Genomic DNA, 19,544 nt, shown 5'->3' on the forward strand with positions numbered 1-19,544 from the left:
AAAATTTCTGTTTAAGGGAAAATCTGAAGAATGGTGCTTATTAAATTGAAATGAGTTCTGAAAATACTAGTTTTAAAGGGGACCTTTGTGTCACTGTAGGGTAAAGAGATATATTTCTAGATAAACAATGAAGTGTGGTATCATCAAAACAAAAAGACACCTCACCACAAGACCTGTGTAGCTGCGCCTGGAAAATGTACTAAAACTCAGTGGAGCTTATTGCTGTCACCGTGTTCATATTAAACTCATTTGCAATTTAGGTGGATGGAATTTGAACATAACAGCAAAGAGAATATAGACAAGTTTTTAAAAAATTGTCTTTCTTCAGTGTATCTGTATTACTAATTGAATATTTGGCTATAGAAGTGCTCTGTCAGATTTAAAGTAGAATATTTTGATAGCATATAACTATTGTAGCTCTGCCTCTCAGGTAGATATATGTAAATAGTGATTTGGGACACATTTTGAAAATAACCAATTTTCTTTTCAGTGCATTTTACCGTAACAGAAAAGTAAAGGAAAGAAAAACTTAGGCAAAAACCATTTAAGATGTGAATATGAAAGTTATTTCCTGTTTTCTTCTTCCAGATGATTTATAGAAATAGAGCTTCGTTGATCTCTTTAGAATAAATCTTTATAATCCTATACGAAACTGGATTTTTTGTGGTTCAATATGTATAAACAATTTCTAGAAGTACAATAACAATTGACCTTGAACATCTTTTAAACACTGTCATTAAGGAACAATGTTATTTATGTTGAATGGATCCTCAGCACCTCATATACTTTTCTAACTCCCTAAACATCCAATGGCCCTGTGAACCGTCACGGAGTGACAACACGGGGGTGAGGTATGTGCCTCCTTTCCTAATCTGGTTCGGAATACTTTCTAGAAGCGAAGATATTACTCAAAATCTGTTCATCTTCCCTGATTTGGAATAGAGTCTGGTTATATATATATATATATATATATATATATATATATAATTGAGAGAGAGAAAAAAAAAAGAGAGAGGGCACTGAAGGGGCAGAGATACTGAGAGAAAAGCAAATCAGCAACAATTCTTTGTTATACCTTGCTCATAAATTGTTCAGAATCCCGTTAAAATGAATGGCTTGAATTATGTAAGAAAGTCCACCAACACTGAGACACATATAGTAAAACCAGAGCCTTCCTAAAGACTAGAGGAGTATGTAGATCCCAACAGTAAAACAAATCTTCCTCTCTCTCCCTGCATTCTGATAGTCTTTCTCTTAAATGTCTTTGCAAGCACATCTCTGTGTTGTGTAACAGCAAACTGCAAGCTCTTTAAAGACAGGAGCTGCATCTCACTTGTCTTTTTATTCCTGCTCCAGCAATACAGGCTCGCGGTACAGGTTCAATTAGCAGTGATTGAATTTAACGCCGATGTGTGCCTGGCTTTGCAGTCATTCGTTCTTTTACCTCTCATAGGTTCAGTGTTCCATTGGCTACTTCCTTGTGCCCAAGCTGTGACTGGGCCAGGCAGTTTTATTATATTTTTCAAACACAACTGAGTCAAATTTTTATATGTGCTTTGGCTGTGAGAAGACTGGATGAGAAATGATGGCCAGAGCAATGCATGTCCTCCTCCTCCTCATCACATCATGATCATCACAGTAATGGAAATAACTATCATCATAATCCATCATCTGCCTAAGACCGACCATTGACTGTTTATCTGTTCTGTAGTGACTGCCTTCCATAGCAAAACTATTCTGTGTCTGTGGGTAAAGATGCTAGAATATTGGCAATTTCTTATCATTCAACCGAATTTTTCCTATTCAGTCATTCAAAACACCTTAAAAGGTAAATATTTTCATCCTCATTTTGCATATGTGACATCCAAGAAGTTAAGTAGCTCTCCCTAGATGTAATATCTATATGGTAAAATAAAATTTGAACTGAGGTGTATCTGATTTCAAAGCCTCTCTTCAGTGACTGACTTTCTAATAAATAAATAAATATTAGCATAACAATAGGTGCTAATTTTAATGAAAGCATTTCTGGAGAAAAAAATCTTATAAAGCATTAGTAGTGTTGTGTCCCTTAGTAAAAGGACACCAACACTATTTATTTTAACTGTGTTAATCCTCATGTCATCAATGCACAACAGAATGTTTCTTATAATCTGTAGAGGCTCAAGTTGATAGATAGGATAAAAACATGGATACTAATCCTGTTTATAAGATAAATTTAGGGAGATAGAAGGAGAAACAGTAGGGAACATAATATAGTATTTGTCCTCTTGGACCTCAAAATCTATTGGAAAAAGACACAAATAACTCTATTACAACAGTTGCTACGCACAGTGTACTGTCCTGAAGAAATGATTCAGTGATCGCCCTGAGATATTAAGAGAAGTCTTCATTTGTGTTAGGTCTTGTCAAGTGATTATACAAATACACTGACTGAGATAGCAGAAAGCATTTAAGGTAAGAGGAACAGCAGGAACCTGGATCTGTAAGAATGAGGGTACCAAATTATCACATGTATCTAGAGCGTAGCGTGAATCCTGGAAGGGTGAGATTGTGTGGGAAGCTTGTGCAGGGTTGAGTATGTTGGGAAATAATCTTGGAAAATCAGGCTGGGACAAAATAAAGGAGACACTTCCTTGCCAGGCTCAGAAGCTTACACTTTCTTCTATAGGTAATGGCAAGTCATCTATGAGCATCACTATGATGTGATTGAATTGGTGACTTAGGACGATACCTCTAACAGCAAAATGGATCAGTGTTGAAAAGTAAAGAGTTTGGTAACAGAGAGACCAGCATGGGGACTGCTTCAGTGACAGGGGTGATGAATAACTGAGCTAAGACTATGGATTATAGTGATGAAGGTTTAGTTACAGCCAGCCCTGGTTTGCAGTGTATCAAAAAACACCTCATTTTTGTGCAATTTCCTCTAGTTTTCTAACAATGCTAATGGCTTTACTTTTCTTAGATTTTGCCTGTAAATCTGTTGGTAATTGCCCAATTTGATTGTTAAGCGTAGTTCTCTGTCACCAGGGAAGAGTCAGAGCATAAGAGGAAAATGTTTCAGTAATTTTTTTCTCTTCGGGAAAAATTTTATTATATTCATGTTAATTTTTCTATTTTGATTTTTTCAACAGAAGGTCATACATATGCTATTTCAGAGTTCACAGCTAGCCACTCACTACTCAAATTGTGGGTGTTATTGCCAGACTGCGGAGATGCAGAAGAAGTGACTTGAGAAGCCAGAAGATTATTCATGCACCCACACACACTGTTATCTCTGGGAACTCTTAATCAATGCAGGGTGAAAGCCAGTTAGCACGACTGAGGTTAGGGCACCTGGGCTGTTCCGTGGAAGATGGGGAATTAAAACGTGACTATTATTCAAATTGGAGTATAAAATAAAGAGCACATTCCAGGAAAGAAGAGAAGGAGGATATTAGAAATAAAGATTTGCTTACTCAAGCACCTGCTATATTGTGTTTTTTTCCTTGAAATGCCAACACATTATAATAAACTTTGACGGGAGGGAAGGGTTTGGGGGAGTCATACCCCATCTCTATTTTTCTTGCAAATATGCTGAAATAGAAATTCTTAAAAGCTGGGAATGTCTACTAAGTCTGCCTGAATATATAAACTAATCCTCTTATAGAAAATTGCACTAAAGAAAAATCTATGTATGAACCAAAAAATAAACTATAAATGTCAGTTAATGGTCCAGTGATTACAAAGAAAATAGATGATGGACCAAAATTCTAGTTATAAACACTGGAACTTAGATTGCAATTTTGGAGCTTATTAGGGACATAATGATAGTGTAACTAACTTACCTAAAAAATTTAAAGTTTTTCTTAATATTTGAAAACATAAGTATTTAATAATCATTTATTTGATGGCTAATTTAAAGAAGTTTTGGTCGTAAATACATGCTTGTCTTGACTTCTTGACAGTAAAAAAAACCAGTGATTTAAACTCATATATATCCTAGATATCTGAACCATTTTACTTTATTTCTCTTGGATTGTGCCTATGAATTCATATTTCTTGGTTTTCCTCCATATTTTTGAGTGTGTTTCTGACCTTGTGTTTTTACTCTATATTTTAATCATATAATTTGATTTTGTTTTCACGTCACATTCTAGCTGGTTTCTGGACCATTTTTTTTTTTCAACTGTCACTAGCAGATGGCCTCAACGTTCAATAACTTACTATCAGCAATTACTAGAAAAGATAACATTCCATGGAAATACGTATTAACCTTGGAGGATTCTTTTCAAAATACCTTGACATTCCCTCCCTAGATCCGCGCATCCCTGGATATATGCTTTAGTTCCTTTTCGCTCCCAGAGTCCTGGGTCAGAGCAGACAAAATCTACTGCATAAGAGGCATAATACGATATTGTACCTTTAAATCAAAGTGAAATTATTACATAATCTTCATATTTCAAATGAATAAGCCACATATAAAAAGCATGGACTACAAAAGGAGAATGGAATAGTTCATTCTTTTTCTGCAATTCTTTAATTTGAAAGTATGAGCAATTGCCTCCACTATATGATGTCTCAGAGTCATTAGTCCACTCAACATTTTTAGTGTTGTTTGAAATCACTTTCAGGTGACTCTGCAATGTTGACTGCCTATGTTAACATAAGAGACATTGAACTTTTTTTCATGATTCCTGCACAGAGTCATTTCTGTTCAGGATGGCTAAAATATCTTTTTGTAAAAAATGAATCTCTTTATTTTCCATATAATAAGTACATTATAATACTGCAGCATTTATCCAGCCTGAATAAAATCTTTATCCATTTTTTCAAAAATAACTAATTCTCACAAATGTCCAATTGTAACCCAAACCATTTTATTAATTAAATATGTATAAAATAGACTAAAATGAATTCTTTGTGGTCAAGACCTTATAGTACAACTCTAAAAGCCAAACAAATTCATATGTTAAATACAAATGAATTTAGAAATAAAAAAATGAAATAAGATAATTTATTTTACGTGATTGAAGAAGTCATTTTCCTGTAAATAAACTGCTGACAGCTACCTGAATACACTATCACACAAGATTATACACTGAACTCCATGTGATAACTCAGTTCTCCCACCACTCTTTCCAGCTCAATTACTTAAAAAAATAGTTCTTATTTTGTACCTTGACTTGTCGTAATGTATTTCACTTTCAACTTGTCATAAATGTATTGTTTGCTTATTAAGCACGTTTAACCCTGTCCTTTACTTATTAGCCCAAGGTCATTGAAAAAGTACTCTTCTCCCCTTTGTGATCATAAACACAAATGCCTATATAGACAATGAAATGGAGAAAATTATGAAGGGGCCATTGAAATGATCCAAAATATACATATACAAACAGTTTTGAGATTATCATTCAAAAAACTCACAAAATATAAAAATTTATATAAATTACTTGCAACTGCTAAGACACATCAATCAAACTTTAGAGAGGTATTCACTCTTATTTGAAAAATGCTGAAGTAGGTTTGGTGGGCCAGCTGCAGGAAGAGAGTTATATAATGTTATCTTTTTAATATTCATATTCTTCTTCAAAATGCTTATGAGATGAGACAATAATTTGATAAATAACCAAACCAGAAACTTAACCAAAATTTTAATTTAGGGATTAAAATGCTAAATGCAAAAACTGTGATTTTCCCCAGATCTTTGTAATTCTGCTATTAGTCAGTATTAGGACACCCAGAGGAAATATGAGTTCAGTTGTATTTCCTAAATCTATTCTATCAATGTCTTAAGACAGGACAATAAGAATTCATCTTCTAAATGAGCACTAGGGCACTGCCGCCTCCAGCACAAGGTGAGCTTCCTTTGAATTAATGTTGTGATGCAGCTTATAAAAGTGTTAACAGGAGCCCCTAATGCTCTGCTAGATATGGCAAATCCCCATTCTGACCATACAAGCCTCCTTGCTGTTCTTGCTTTGAGGTCTTTGCACTAGCTCTTCCCTTGGCCCGGAATGCTTTTCCTCCAAATATCCGCATAGCTCACCTCCTACAATGTTGTGTTCTCACTTATCAGCTTCTCAGAGCTGTCTTCCCTGAATTCACTGTGTAAAACAACACTGCCTCTATTACTTGTCCTCTTCAGTCACTCAGAGGTTGAAGCTATTGAGATAACAACAACAACAACAAAAACATTCTCAAAGTGTCTACTGGGGAGAAACAATTTCTTAACTGTGTAAAGTCAGTAGAGTGGCAATACTCTATATTGGTAAGATAGAGGCATCTTCACAATATTTTAAGAACTCATAGCAAGAACACTTTGCGAAGGTTTAAAACAGATTTTCTAAGATAGATGATAGGAAAGAAATGGCTCTGGATCAGAAAGAATGGCTCATTTAGTCAAAGGACTAAAGTAAGATGAGGTTTAAAGTTAGAGTGAATATCATGAGCAAAGGAACAGATTCAGGATACAGCCTGAGGAAACTATACAGAGTGGCAAATCACAAAATTGGAAGGTAGGGAAAGTTGGGAGACACTTGTAGATATGCTTTAGGATATATGTATGGATTTGTTCCCCTCTTTAGCAATTGTCCAAATCTACTACCCCTGCAAAAGGGGCATTTTTCAGGAAATATTTTAAAATTACCATATAGCCTTCCTGTCCCCAGAATTAGCTAGAAAGAGCTGACTGAATCAGGGGACAAATGACACTAGGAAACTATTTTATTGGATTTTCATTGACCAATCAGATTTTCATACTCAGTGATTCAAGCTACAAGACCTACAGACAGGTGAAAAGTCATTTAGTGGAAGGGTTTGAGTGGAGGTGGTGTTAAGCCAGTGCCACATACAAGCTGAAATCACAGAGGGCATAACTTACGAGACAATTATGGGAACAGGAAGCAGTCATAAGGAGACAAGAAAAAAGCAGAGAGAGAAAAAGTAAGAGAGAAACATCAATTCTCAATTTCTAATTTCTCATATCTAGTCTCTTCAGTTCCAGCTGACTTTTTCTTCTTGACTATGGATAATAGTTCGACTATCAGTTATCCTTTGCAAATGTCACATCAGTGGGACTTCTTTTGTCACAGTTTTTATTGGCCCCAAAGACAATAGGTGCAAACCAGCTCCACAATCCAAAGCTGGGCAAAGACACTGGATATTCAGAGAGGGATTCACCGGCTGTTTTTTCAGTACTTAGCACCTCACACACATTGAGTGTGCAGAAGTTGAAGAGAGAATTTTTTTGAGACAGTTACAATGTAGTGGAAGGGCCCTCTCCATGGAGTGCAGATAGGATGTGCCGCCTCCTCACCTCAAAGGAAAAAAGAAGAAAATGATTTTTAAGGCCGTCACCAGAAAAGCGTGATCTGTGTCCTCCTGGAGTCTGATAAACACAGCTGACTGGAGTCAGATCTGAAAAGTCTACAGATGGAAGGTGGTAAGTGGAGCGGCCTTCCAGTTGATGAATAAAGAGGGCTCAAGGGGCGAGTAGCTGTTCTTCTACCCAAGGCTGGTCCAAGGCACATGTCTTCAAGGGCCCAATGTGGAACCTGGGATGAGATGTAACCCTCAGGTGTAAGTGTAGGGTCACTTGAAGAGAAATCCTGCCCGAGAAGCCTGCCTGAGGTGGTGTTGAAGCCCCCAAAGAAAGAGGCTGAATGGAGTGAATTCCCAGGGACTAAAGGAGGGGTCGTAAGCAGGTAGTGAGAGAGCTCTTACCAGTTCTCCGAAAGTTCTTATGGATGAACCTCTGAGGAGTTAACAAAAAGCATCCAAGAGACAAATAATCAACTCTAAACACCTATGATAGTCAGAGATGCCATAAGAAATGCCACCTGAGTCAGCTGAGTACGATTTTTCCTACCAAGTAATGTCGACTCTCTTCCCACTTTCAACCCTGGAGGAATCAGAAGACCTAACTGGGACCAACAGTTTCCAGGGAGGAGCCAGAGGCACAGACACACAAATTAAAAAACAAAGGCAGACGACTCATCTACCCCTAAGTTGGATGAAAGGAGTTTAACATTTTGGCTTTTGGTTAGGACTGGACTTTTTAGTTACTGAAGTGAAACTATTCTTGGAAAGAAAAGTTAACACAGATTTTTTTTTTTTCTACAAGTGAGTAAATAAGCTACGGATTCTGCAAGAATTTTATGTAGTATGTCTTTGGTCAGGTTCCCTAGAAGCAGAACCTAAGATGGGATTCTTGTCTAAGTGATTTTTTGGGATGAGTGCTCTCAGGAGAAACTGATTGGGGGAAGCAGGACAGGGGAGAAGAAAGTTAAACAAGAGAGTGATCTCAGCTGGAGAGTAATTTCAGTACTACAGGGATGCCCTGGAGCCCAAGCTGCCTCACAGCGTCAGTTCTGCCTTCATTCATTGGCTCCGCTGCCACAGCAAGGCCCAGTTTAGGAGATCTGGGTAGGGCACTGATAGAACCCACTAAAGAGGGATAGGGATGGGGGCAGAATTTATCTCGCAGAATGGATTTGAATAAGGAAAAAGGTAAAGCTGTATCCTAACTACATCAACTAGTACCATTTTTGTAATAACCATGTCAGTTATAGTAACTCATCCTTCTTAATTAAGCTAATGGAGCTGATGTTTCAGGTTTCTATCCTTTAAAACAAAGAACATTGCCTGGAACAAAATTGGGGAGTTACATAACAATCTTTCTATCTCCAGCAGCTAGGACTAGGGAAGGACAGAGATGATATTTTATGGATATCTGTGGAATAAGTAAATAGATGAACACAGCATTTCACTGATTAAAATCACTTCCTCTTGTCAATCTCAATGCTTCTGTAGTCATGCTAATGAACTTGACATCTCTGCAAACGGGGCTCATTCAGAAATGAATATCTGTATGCAGGTAGGTAGAGAAGGAGCATGGTAGATTTAAATAAGATCTGAAAAAAGATTTAATTAAAGGCAGGATCAACCTAAGATTCATTTATTTCCCTTTATGGATTTCAGAGCACAATAAAAAAAAACTGTAGGAAATGAAAGGAGCTAGATATTTCAGAGTGTATGATGCCACATATTTTGGCATGGAAGGCAAGAGCATATTTATTTTTCTCCCCCAATTTCGAGTTCCTATAAACCTTGAATTATAACATTTGGTGATTCACCTCTGCCTTGTAAAATTCCCTCAGAAGGTCACACCCTGGTTTAATTTACAAAACAGGTAGTACTGGCTATTCTCCCTTGTTTCAAAGTGTTTTACTCACTAAGGGACTCAAATTAGATAGAAACTGATAGAAGCTGTCATGGTGTCTAATGCCCCAATGGTAGCCTGGTGTTTTCATTCCACCATGAGGAGTCAGGCTACTCACAACTTCCAAACCACAGTAACGTGCTATGAGAAGAGGACTCAGAGTTACAAGAGGCCCTGTGTTCCTTCCTGGCTGCTAGCACCACAGCAGGTGCTTTGTTGAAACTAATCCCCAAAGACAAAGCTATGGCACCAAGAGCGAGCAGAGGAGTAACACTGATGGCAGGGAATGGTCTGAATGCGGGAGGCCAGAGAATGATACTTTTGGGCAGGAAGGCTCTTGCTACAATTTCTTTTCACACTTTTAGACAAACAATGGTGAGGGTACCAGAGCTTAGTTAGATAGTGTGGGTTTGAGATAAAAGCCACGCTGATAAGAATATTTGGGCTCCAACCTGGATCACAGAGAGTCCTCAAAGTGACAAAGGAGGATCACACACAAATCCTAATTGGATGACCTGAGTGAACAAGGAGAAATCCAGGGTTCTAAGAGCTCAGAAAAACAAGAAAGAAAAAGACCGAGGAGGCATTGAAATATGAAGATAAAATCGATACAGAATTGCCTAGGAAATCAATAAGAGGAATAAAGGATGTGCAGGGGATGTGAAATACGTGTTCTGTCTCCTGTACAAGGGAGAAATCTGGCAGCGTGTTTTGAACAAGCTGCAATGCTGTAATTAAAGCTCCAGGGAGAATGGCGAGGAAGAATCTTAATAATCAAGTGAAAAGATGCCACGGCAATAAGTGACTCCTTGTCAGGAAAACAGTTTCATAGGCAAATCTTAAGTTAAATATGAACTCAGGTACATAGCCAGAAGATGGGTGGATAATCGCGTCTGTGTATTTGTGAAAGTAGAGACTGGTGCTTGATCTTAGACTCATAACCCAATAAAACGTCATCTTTCAATCGGCCAAAGTAACTTGCTCATACAATTACCACAAGCTTGATGATCACAGCATTGTCTTGGGCTATACTTCAAAGTAAGAGATTATTGCCTCTCAAATGCCCAGGGTATCTGCAAAGGGACAGAGCCCCTAAGAGTTAGTCTGTCATGGTTAGATGTATTTATAGAAAACAAAGGATAGGTGTCCTACCCTCTGACACATCAGACATGAATAAAGCACTTAGAGAAGAAGCTTAGAAAATTACTCATGCACACATACACACACACAATTTCTTGGTCATACAGAAGGTAATACAGAATATACATATATATATATAACTCAAAGCAGTATTACTGAGAATCAGGTTTGATCACATGAACAGAATATTAGGAAACCACCTGCTTAAAATATGCTATAGTCTTTTTATTGTTCCTTCCTTATTTAAGCAGAGGTGATGTATTTAGAAGTCCAGGGAAAACATACATATCAATAGGGACAGATTACTGACATAGACAATTTATAATTGCTGGGTATTTTTGTATATCCCCAAATTGCCAATATTTTCCAAAGAGGACATTTTAAGTTTGATAACAAGCAAAAGTTATTTAAAATAAAATTTTAAGTGTTGGAAATCCTAGAAAATGGTAGCAGGGGTGTAAATTTTTTTAACTCAACAGATCACCACATCAAAACAGAAAAACTAGGTAGCAAAGTCAAAAACACAAGATGACCTTTGCAACAAAACAAAGGTGATGAAGTATCTTCAGGAAGCCCCAAATACAAGGACAAGGAGAGAAACCACCAACAGCCATGAGACCTGTATGATATCAACATCTGTGCTGGAAGAAGCAGAGGGAAGCAACAGGTATCTGACAATGCTAAGCAAGGGGAACCTCAAAATGGACAATAGGTATTTTCTGGAGAGTATGGTGAGCCACTGTAAGAATAGCGTGTGAACCTGGAAGAGGTTTTGCCTTCTCCAGTAGGGGGTGAACGCATGGAGCCTGTGATAGGAAGATCTGAAGGTAAATGGAGCAGAGTGCCCCCTTGTGAGCTCTAGAAATAAAGCATCCAGAACAAAGCGCCGCCCCCCCTCCCCGCCCCACACCTCGTGGAAGAGGAACTCCTGAGTGTCATCAAAATTGACTTGATACATAAAGATTAAGAAGGTCCAGATAAGAGTGAGGGAGGGGAATAGAGCCAGAAAATCTAAAAAAAACCCACAAAAAAACATTTAGCCATATTTTTGAACATTGTATTAAAACAACAGAAATGAGAGCTCTGAGGTTAGAAAAGCTTTCCTGAAAACCATCTTCTAATTTCAAAAAAAAAGTGAGCAACAAAAAAGTCTTGAGATCAAGTTTCTTAGTTGTTTCAAGACATTAAAAATACTAATAAAGAGCAGGATAGCATTTCTATAAACAAGAAGAGTACATAAGAAATACATTCTCATAATTACATAGAAGGACAAAATAAATCAGAGTTAGAAACATTCAATAATGAGTTGAATGAACTTAGAAAACTAGGGATAAAAGAAAAATCATTTAATAAAGACTCAACTAGAAGGATCATAAGAATGACTAAACATAACAGATAATAAAAAGGAAGAAAAATTCTAAATCATAAAGAAATGAATAAAAAGACAATTAAAAAAAAAGAGATGCATATTGAACATAGGCAAATAACATCAAACATAATAGGTAATGAGAAGTGCTCAAGAAGAAAACTAAAGCACAGAACAGAATCAATACTAGAACATACAATCTAAGAACCATTTACTGAAGAAAAAAAAGAAAAGAAACTTCAAAGAAACTACACATTGAAAGACAACACTACATTCCCCAAAATGTCATGCCAGGATGATCAACACCAAGTCACCAAGGGATTAATGAAGAAGTACAACTTAGATGATCAGATTTTTGGACACCAGTGTTTTATGCCAGAAGAAAATGGAGCAATATATGTGAATTACTAAAGGAAAGAAAATGCACCAAGAATCTTATATCCAATAAATCTGACTTTGAAACTTAAAGGGCATATTAGCAGATAGATTAACAAACTATTACTATGTAAGGACTCAGAGAATTGTACCCATGTCCCTAGGCTGTACTAGAGAACAGAGGTTAGACAACCAACATATGCAGAGACACTGATATAAGAACTGGGAGTGAAAATTCAATATGTATCATATAAAACTAAGACCAAATGAGAGTTTAAAAATGATAGAGACTATTACATAATGGCCATATTCTCTGATAATAAAAAATGGTATAACCATAAACGTAAGAGAGAGTGAGAGGCCATATGCAAAAGTCACACACACTTTTCAGTAACTGTATTGGGATGATAATATTACTGTTGCTATCCTTATGTTGTAGCATACATAACATCAAATAAAGAAAATTAATAATTATGCAATATTGAATCATCTCCCTTGCCTTTGAAAACCGTTATTCTTGGTATGAAATAGAAGACATATAACATAGATTCTGACTTTGAATTGAAAATGTTCATATGAACATATGACATATTTTATCTTTAAACAGGTCCTAGTTCTTTCTACTGAAAAGGTCGAGAAATAATGGTCAACCCAAGAGCAGAGGGCATTGAGCATTACTAGCAGCTAGATAGTGGTCTTGAAATACCATTTCCACTAAAAGAAACAAGGGCTCCATAGTTAAATGGCTGATTCCAGATTCGATGTGGGAAATGTATAAGATGTGCCTGGCAAAACTGCCATACAGATAATAAGGAGCCTTCAAAGGCTGTAAGTTCACATCAAAAGAACTCAAGAGCCAGTTTGAAGAGGCTTCCACTGGTCAAATATGGAGTAATTTGAAACTTAATAAGAATAATCATTGCAACAGATTGCAACCTATAAGATAGGTATAGGTTTATGAATTAATAATTATATTTTTAAAATGGTCACCCTCAGAAATTGTTATGAAAACATTCATTTTCTTGAGAACTGGTAAATCAAGTTAAGGAATCAAGCATTTTATTCTGTCTTTCCAATAGCAATTGTACCATTGGATAACCAAATAATAAATGAAGGGAAGCATTTATTTAAAAGTCTAACCTAATAAATGAAAAAGAAAGGAAATGACAGAATCAAAATAACACCATTTTGCAACTCCAGTGATTAACAGATGGAGGTAATGAACATCAATAGCTTCAAGCATCTCAAAAAGATAGAATCAGGCAATATATCCTTCCTGATAAAAGAATAAACTACATGTATGGTCTTGCCAAAGGGATGGAAGCTGAATCTGATCAAAACTCTGGATTCCAATTGACAGAAAATATGAAGGACAGAGGATATGCTGATATGCACCATAAGTACTGGCAATCAGTAAAATGCCAATTATGGGAAATTCTACAGATCAAATGCCCTAGATTCTACAACAAATAAATTGTAAGCAAAATAAAGGATGGAGGGAAAACATGTAGCTTCAAGAAGACTAAAAGACACATCACATTTTAAAAATGGGCATGAATAAACCATAGTGCCTAGGGATAGTATCAATAATATTATTTATTGAATACTAAATATGTAAGGAGACACAGGAAATAATCATAAAAGTCAGAAAAGTAATTATGGGAAGAGGGGGTAGACTGTAATTATGATTGGGGCAGAGAGGGTCTTATGAGGTGGCTGGAAAATTTTTAGTTCTCAATCCAAGTGTTGGTTGCAAGAGTATTCATCTTTAAATCGATTACATATATTTATTTTTATAATATAATATATATTATATTTATAATACATAATAATTATTAGCCATAGATTTGCTCATTGTGGTTTTCTATATCTATATTTACTTCATAATACAAAGACTTTAAAAAGGTGTTATATGTTATAGAGGGCTTAAATAAAGGTGTGTTAAATATTTTGAGATTAAAAAGTAGTGACTCATTAAAAAACTAATGACTCTGATATTTTGGTATATTTCACTATAAAATTAGTAATAATTTCAAAGGAACTTTGCAAATATTTGCAAAGTATGAATAATAGCACCACTGTTCAACTAAAATTATAATATGCCTTAGTAACTAATTTTAAGGGAAAATATTTAAATGATTTCCAGTGTATTTTAAAAATCATTGTGCTTAAAATTGCATTCATTAATTATTGTGGAAATATGGAGCTAGAGGGGATTATGAAATATCACTTACCCATCTCCTTTTGTCAGGGCAGAACTACATGAATATTATCTCAAAATGGTATTTGATTTTTTTCTTTCCTCCTTCCTCTCTTACCTTTCTCTCACTCACCTCTTCTTCTTTCTACTCTTGCAAAGTACCAGGAAGCTAATGAAGTTTCAGCTTTAAGGGATTCCCTTGAGCAAGCACTTCCCAAGGCTCTAGTAGGGTCCCTAGACATCTGTCTACAAAAGCATCAAAGTAAGAGATTTTGACCACAAGTAGACAAGATTTGTCTTTTTCCTGTTGGTCAAATATCTTCTCATATATCTGGTGTTGCTGTGTGACTGCAGCCATTTTTGGGATTCAGCTACAGTGAAACTAAGTTGAGAATATAGCAGGTTTGTTTAGGGGGATATTTGTTGGTTCGTACTCTTCAATTTCTACATAAATTATTGCTCCCTGTCCTAGTGGAGGAATAGCTTCCAAGAATACTCTACTGTGCTGAGTTATCATGATGATATGAAGGGGTAGGATCCAAAGTCAGATCACTATGTGAAGATGTCTGATAGCAACAGGTACTGGAAGTATATATAGGTTCTGAAGAAGGTACAAACGCTATGTAGAGACTTTGGTTCCAAGTGGAACCTAGCCAAAACAAAAGGAATAGTCTCAGCAATACAAAGCACGCACACTTTTCCTTTTTTGATGAGAATGATACAAACTGAATTTGTCAAAATCCCAGTATTTATGTTTGTGATATTAGTCAGTTTTTTAAAAAAAATATATAATTTGTTGCAATTTCTTTTTCTCATTCTAAATAAATGCTTTTATTCCTAAACTGTATTCCAATTTTATATTCTTTCTCTTAAAACAGACTCCAAAGTTGTTAAAGATTCAGGTCTTACAAAACCTGCGTCTGCCTCTCTTCTCGCTAGAGAGTAGTAGGTGAATGGAAGGCATATTAATTTCCTTTTCTTACTTCACCCTCCATTGTTAATGGACAGAAGTTAAAAGGATAAAGAAGAGCCTTAATTTTGGAATGAATTATGTGAATGGATTTCTTATCTCTCATCAACATTTTACAGGCAGAGTATGTTCATGCCCAGGCCAATACTGGGCTCATTTTTGCAATGAAAAATCGATTCTTTGATTAGAAAGAATGGCATCTTTGAGTTAAAAGAAGTCATTGCCCAGAAGTCAGGCATTTCTTTCTACAAGAAAAAGAGGCAATATCACATCATACAAACATGTCAGACTTTGACAGAGGGATTCTATTTTAAAAAGTACCTATTGAAGTCACTAATTTTAGAGGTTTTTCATACCCAATGGTATTCAATTCTCACAAAAGCCCTGGAAGGGAAACACTGTCGTGCACATTTTTTTAGATGAGAAAACAAGCTCAAGGATATTATGCTCCTGCTACAAATCAGTAGCAAAGTAAACTGTCTGGCCTCAGTTTCCTTATCTGGGCAAATACGATCTCTGACTAGAGGATCTTGCAACCCCCAAAGTCTTGGATTCTATGAGGCCAAGTAAGGAAACGTTATAATCTCCCTTGTTATCTCATTCCCATGTCATATAACTTGGGAAATCCATCTCGATTTCCTTGTGCCTCGTCTAAATTTAGTAATAATTAAAATCCATCTCCTCTCAATCTGTCCTTTGCAGAGGTGTAAAACAGCTAGTTTGTCACAATCTTGCACAATAATTTTATGTTATGATGACAGAAGCAAAAGCAAGTAGGGAGGAATGAAGGAAGCTCTTGAAGGAACACCTAGTAAGAAATTCTGCGGCTTCATCTCCTCTGAAATAACCTCAGCAAGTCATAGAAGAAAAATAATAATGTTTTATTTTTCTCATCTCTCAGGTATAATAAGTGTGAATATCTAAATGACATCTAGAGAGATTTAAGTAATATATAAGTAATAAGCTTTTAACGAATACTTTTAAAAGGCATGTGGAAAGAGACTGTGGATTTCCTTCCTTGGCTCTCTGTGTAAAATCAGATGTTTTTGCCAATGTGGCAGTAAGAATCTGGACCAGGGAGCCACTGGAGGTTGGGAGTGGAGGGAGGCTTCCACCATAGGGAGCTCTGACTCTGTGATGTCTTGGTGGGTTCTGGTGGGCTTTCAGACTGCAGCTTCACCTCTGCTGTTGTCATTATTGCATCTATTTCTGATTCTGTCTCTCCTGCCTGGTGGTGGGCTCTGCAACTGCTCTGGCTGCAGTTTCTTTGTCAGAGATTTGCTCTCTTGACACATCCAAACGAAAAAGTTACAGCACTGAAAGAAGATTGGTGACAGACCCCACAATTTCATTCCCTGTAGCAGGTCCCAAAATCTTATCTACATGTCATCTGGCTAATCAGAGGTCCATGGTGAGATCTGTCAGAGATTTGTTTTAAAAAAGAAATTCAGACACAGTAGACAAGAGAATTGGAATGCTTTCCCCTGTCTTGTGGCGACTACCAGCACTGTCTATTATCATGTGAGTGCAATCTTGAGGCTGTGGGGAAAGAGGAAGCTCCGGGGGGCCTCCTAAGGACATGGTTCAGGTGAGAGGACTCCCCCCACCTCAACAACAGAAAACAAAAAGGAACCCACCACCAATAACAAAAAGCAGATACCAGGTAAAAACATGACAGCTGAACATCAGTCTAAACTGGTTCTTCAGAGAATATAATGAGACTCAGGAATGACACACAATTAGTGATGCAGATGGTACCAAATGGGGCAACTACATCTTTAAAAAAGGTTGGAGAGTCATACATGTAACCAAGCCAATAAAATCTCCAAGCAGAACATCCATTTTTTTTTTTACTTATGGAATTTATAAAACTATGGAAATTAAAAGATTTACATCTATAATTCTTGGGTCCGAAAAAACAACTCAGTTCCTTGGAAGCTCTTGACTCTTTTCCTCTTAATAAAGTACAAAGTGCGTTGGCCTTGTAGTCAAACCTTACCAGAGATGGGAATATAGACATTTATCAAACTCTTTGCCAAATCAGTCCATGACACTAACGAAATCATCTTTGGAAGTTGCACAAGAGGAAGTAAAACTCAGTGGTTAAGGGCACAGTTGCAGACCTGAAGTGCCTGAATTCAAATCCTGGCTCTGCCACTCATAAGTTTTTTTCACCCTGGACAAGCTACTTAGTTAGCTTCTCTCTGTATCTATTGACTCATCTGCAAAAATGGAATGATGGTAATAATCTGCGGACATCATGGTATTATAGAGAGGATTAGAAGCATCAATACAAAGTGTCTGACATAAGAAACATTCCATAAATATTATTATTGTTGTTGTTATTTTAATCTTATCACTTGGGATAGGCTCTATTAATCTATGTAATAATCATCCCCAATATCTGAAGCATCAAAACAAGAAAAGTTTATTTCTCACTCATACTATACTTCCATTGGCAGAGAAGAGTTCCTCATCAGTTTTTCATGGACCCTAACTAATGGAACAGCTACCATCCTGGATATCGATGGTTGATGTAGCAGAGGGAAGAGAATTTGAAGGGTCTGGAGTCAACATTCAAATATCCCAACCCAGAAGAAACACACGTCACCTTTCTCAAAACTCATTGGCCACAAACAAGACACTTGGTCCCATTAAATAACAAGGGTAGTAGGAAATGCAAACTTTTTATGTACCTAGAAGGAGAAACTCTGTAACTGGGGAAAAATATTAATACCTACCATTATTTTATTATAGTAGTAGTAGTAGTGGTGGTGGGGGTAGCATCATGCTAAATTAATTCTTCAAGATACTTATTATAATCTACTTATTAGAATGAGATATTCCTATGTGAAAGAAAGACTTGGACCAAAAAAGGCTATATTTATGTCCTTCATTCTCATCAATGCAACATTTAGTTGCAGACTAAATAACATCACTTGAACATTTGTTAGGTATCAGAAAATACCCTAGTTGGTTTCACATGACTTTACACATAAATCTAACAACCCTAAAAGGCAAGTACTTTTAACCCATTTTCACAGATGAAGAAGCAACACTGGAGAAATTACATAATTTACCCAGTGACACAGCAAATAAGTACAGAGCCAGATCTTGGATTCAAATCTACCTGACTCTATGTGATAATATTTATTTATTTATTTATTTACATCTTTATTGGAGTATAATTGCTTTACAATGGTGTGTTAGTTTCTGCTTTATAACAAAGTGAATCAGCTATATGTATACATATATCCCCATATCCCCTCCCTCTTGTGTCTCCCTCCCACTCTTCCTATTCCACCCCTCTAGGTAGTCGCAAAGCACAGAGCTCATCTCCCTGTGCTATGGGGCTGCTTCCCACTAGCTATCTATTTTACATTTGGTAGTGTATAAATGTCCATGCCAACTTCTCACTTCGTCCCAGCTTACCCATGATATATTCTATCCTGGAGAATGCTCCATGAGCACCTGAGAAGAAACTGTATTCTGTTGTTTTTGGATGGCATGTCCTATACATATCAATTAAGTCCATCTTGTTTAATGTGTCATTTAAAGCTTGTGTTTCCTTATTTATTTTCATTTTGGATGATCTGTCTGTTGGTGAAAGTGGGGTGTTCAAGTCCCCTACTATTATTGTGTTACTGTCGATTTCCCCTTTTATAGCTGTTAGCATTTGCCTTATGTACTGAGGTGCTCCTCTGTTGGGTGCATAAATATTTACAATTGTTGTATATTCTTCTTGGATTGATTCCTTGATCATTATGTAGTGTCCTTCTTTGTCCCTTGTAATAGTCTTTTTTTTTTTTTTTTTTTAAAGGATTTTCTTATTTATTTATTTATTTATTTATTTATTTTTGGCTGTGTTGGGTCTTCGGTTCGTGCGAGGGCTTTCTCCAGTTGCGGCAAGCGGGGGCCACTCTTCATCGCGGTGCGGGGACCGCTCTTCATCGCGGTGCGCGGGCCTTTCTCTATCGCGGCCCCTCCCGTCACGGGGCACAGGCTCCAGACGCGCAGGCTCAGCAATTGTGGCTCACGGGCCCAGCCGCTCCGCGGCATGTGGGATCCTCCCAGACCAGGGCTCGAACCCGTGTCCCCCGCATTAGCAGGCAGACTCTCAACCACTGCGCCACCAGGGAAGCCCAGTCTTTTTTTTAAAGTCTATTTTTTCTGATATGAGCATTGCTACTCCAGCTTTCTTTTGATTTCCATTTGCAGGGAATATCTTTTTTGATGCCATCACTTTCAGTCTGTATGTCTCCCTAGGTCTGAAGTGGGTCTCTTGTAGACAGCA

Source organism: Balaenoptera acutorostrata, chromosome 10 (genome assembly GCF_949987535.1).
Source record: "Balaenoptera acutorostrata chromosome 10, mBalAcu1.1, whole genome shotgun sequence".
NCBI lineage: Eukaryota > Metazoa > Chordata > Mammalia > Artiodactyla > Balaenopteridae > Balaenoptera > Balaenoptera acutorostrata.